Source organism: Palaemon carinicauda, chromosome 11 (genome assembly GCF_036898095.1).
Source record: "Palaemon carinicauda isolate YSFRI2023 chromosome 11, ASM3689809v2, whole genome shotgun sequence".
Classification (NCBI taxonomy): domain Eukaryota; kingdom Metazoa; phylum Arthropoda; class Malacostraca; order Decapoda; family Palaemonidae; genus Palaemon; species Palaemon carinicauda.
In genome coordinates this window covers 106,812,430-106,816,361 of record NC_090735.1, presented here as the reverse complement: position 1 = coordinate 106,816,361, position 3,932 = coordinate 106,812,430, and positions in this window count along the sequence as shown.

The window sequence follows — 3,932 nt, the reverse complement described above, 5'->3', positions numbered from 1 at the left end:
AACTAGGCCACCAGTTATCTCTCTCTCTCTCTCTCTCTCTCTCTCTCTCTCTCTCTCTCTGCAAATTCATACTGTCAATGAATTCGTAAAGAAATAGTCAATGAAAAGTAAATAAGATACTTGGGTTGAATAACATGTCATCGGCATAGACTGCATGTAATGATGTTGACGCTCTGCTAAATGAATAGTACGTCTGTGTATGAGATAATAACACTTACGAAGAAAGTCCCCTTTTCTGAAAAAAAGACTATCCTAATAACTTTTTTTATGCGAGAAGTAAACTTAAGCCACTGACATATTTTCTTGAGATATTGCTGACATCTTAACAGGTAAAACAATATTCCATCACCGGGAAACTACTAACAAGTCTAAAGATTGTCGTTATTAACACTATCATATGTGGTTTAAAAGGCTTCCCACAACCAATACCATGTTTTTAGCTACTTTTGGTTGTGAATTTAAAACTATGTGGAAAAAACAATCCTGAATATGACAGTAGCAGCAAATACTACATTGATACGTAAACAGGCAGTTCTTAGGTGGAAACGCTGTGGGGTTCAGATCAGAAGGGTATTGTCTTTTTTTTTATCAGGAGTTCAATCATTAAACATTTTTTTTTCTTTTTATAGAAAAACAAAGCTCAAGACTATGCACGACTAGGAAACCTCAAGAAACACAATTTGTTATCGGGATTTTACGACCAAACTTTAAATCCCCAATCATATTCCAGTCATTCTGGGACTCTTCGACCATTAATCTAATAGTCCTGCTCCTCTTTACTCAGAACACTTCATTTCAGATGGGTCAGGAAACCTACTTGATAAAACTATCCCTAACCCCGTTTCCCTCCCTTTAACCCCCCCCCCCCACACACAACACAACAAGAACAGGTATGATTGCAGATGATGTCCTTCGTAAGATTGTCGTTTTTTTCTTCTTCCTCCCCTTCCCGGACATCAGCTCCTTTTTAGAATATATATATATATATATATATATATATATATATATATATATATATATATATATATACATATATACATATATATATATATATATATATATATATATATATATACATATATATATATATATATATATATATATATAAAGAGAGAGAGAGAGAGAGAGAGAGAGAGAGAGAGAGAGAGAGAGAGGAAGCGTTAATAGAAGTCCTTATTGTGTAAGTTTCAAATCACTGTAGATTCCAATGAATATTTGGGAATTTATTTGTTTTCGCAGAAACTTAACCATAAACTTTCATAAAAAAAAAAAAAATGAGTATTCGACTGTACTATGGTAACACTCGCATATTTTCTCTTATTCTGTCACGTTTTATCATGGTAAAAACTCGCTTACGCTTATCAGTATTTACTCAAGAGAACCTTCATTTTACACCACTTCACACAATAAGTAGAAACAGATAATGGGCCGAAGTTTAGCGACATCATTCTAAGAATCTATACTTAAATACCGACGACACATCAATCGAGCTTAGTGTGAGAGGCATTGTTAGATTATTTCTAGCTGTTTAAATTATCAAAAAATAAATTTCTGCAATGCTCTAACTAAGAGTTCTTTAGGTCAACGACCTAAATGGTTTCAAGAATAATAATGACCAAACTCGAGGTGGTAACAGTATAAGTAATATGGATGGCTTACAAAATTATACTTTATTAAATATCTAAAGAGAATTAATAAAATTTTACTAAATATCACTTAGTGCAATAAAACGGTATCAAGCAGGTTTTACTTTAAATATTTTATGCAATCTAAATCTTTGAATCTCGATCTATATTCGCCTGTACTATATCTGTAGAAATTTCAATAGGACTGTATTTAATTAAGAAGACACTTACTACTACTTTCAGACAAGACCACTGGTCTGTATCATAAAACAGATTTCTATCAACAGATTAATACATTCCAAGGTAACAGCAGTCTGTACTAAATCAGGAGAAATCTCAGTACTTAGGTGCTGGTTGCAGTCAAGACAACTGGTCTATATTATACAATCGGTTTCGATCAACGGGTTGATACAAACTTGCGTGACGTTGTTGTTATTATTATTATTATTATTATCATTATTATTATTATTATTATTATTATTATTAGCTAAGCTACAACCAGAATTGGAAAAGCAAGATGCTATAAGCCCAAGGGTTCCAACAGGGAAAAATAGCCCGGTGAGGAAAGGAAATAAGGAAATAAATAAACGATATAAGAAGTAATGAACAATTGAAAAAAAAATATTTCAAAAACCACCAACATTAAAACAGATACTTCATATATAAACCATAAAAACATTTGCTGCAAGTCTGAACTTTTGAAGTTCAACTAGTTCAACTACCCAATTAGGAAGATCATTCCACATCTTGGTCACAAATAGAATAAAACTTCTAGAATATTGTGTTGTACTGAGCCTTATGATGGAGAAGGCCTGACTATAAGAAATAACTGCATGCCTAGTATTACGAACAGGAGGGAATTGGGTGGGAAGATCTGAATTTACTGCAAAAAATGGGTCAGAATTATAAAAAAAATCTTATGCCACATGTATAAAGAACTAATTGTACGGTGGTGCCAGAGACTGATATATGGATAAGGAATAAGAAATTTAATAGACTGTATGTTCCTATCCAACAAATTAAGATGAGAATCAGCAGCTGAAGACTAGACAGGAGAACAATACTCCAACCAAGGTAGAATGAATGAAAGACCCAGGTTGCATGTAAAGTTTAGGCTTCGTAATAGACAGAGTGACGAAAACCTCGATTATACAGACTTCTTAACAATCTAGTAATCATTCAGTAATTCAAGCTAACAATGGTACTAGATTTAAACACTTGCAAGAATAGATTAAGTGACAAAAACATCTATTTATAGAGACTTGGCACTTTGAAAGGGTACTAGACTTAAACACTTCTAGTAATTATCTTAAACAATTCAGTAACCATCAAGATCAGAGATATAGGGAACAGAGAACAGAGGTATCTATTTTTCAGGAACCGGAAGGAACCTTGTTGTTCGTAGAGGTGACTTCAGTAACTGACCAGTGGATCTTCCTTCTATGTTGTCCCTTAGCACTGTTCTCGCGAACTTATACAACTTTGTCAGGTAACATTAAACAAAAAACCTGGCCCAAAACTGCTTCTCATTAAGGATCTTTGTAAAGAATTTTACGTTTTCACGATATCATTGGAGGTAAAAAAAGTTATTCCTATTCACTTGATAGAAATAGCTTCTAAAATATCCCTATTAACTATGATAGAACATAATTTAGGAATTAAGACTCAATTCCAATGGACATCACTTCCATTCTAAACGTCACGTAATTCTTCGAGAATCTTTTGAACTCCACGAAAGAATGATTTTTGCTTACCTCACCATGAATTTCTATGATCTCATAATAAAAAACACCATGCATAAGATTTTGCATGCAGAACATTAGATTGATTTGAATTCATAATTCATCTACGTTATTGTCATTTATATGACCGAGCAGTTTCAATACAAGAATTTAATGATTATGACCATAAATATGAATACTAATACTACTGTTAACATTGTATTGATTTCAAGCTCATACTACATATATAATAATCCTCCCTTTGAGAGATTATTCCTAACAGGCATCACGTTTCTAGGCGATAAGATAAGCCTTAAAGAGACAGTAAATGGGTAAAAAAATAACACTCGTTTCCCTGAGAATATCATTTATTCCATTGTTTCATCTGAGTAGTACGATTGCATGGGGATAAAAAAATCTGGAGCATATTTTCTGAGATGCAGAGATTAAAGTACCAATATAATTCTATGATATCAGTTGTATCCTATTGCTAATTGCTCACTCGCACCCTTTACTAAACCCAGCTAATCTTTAAACATTTTATTCGAAGTTCAAACGTAATCTATTTTCGTTTCAAATATAGAAT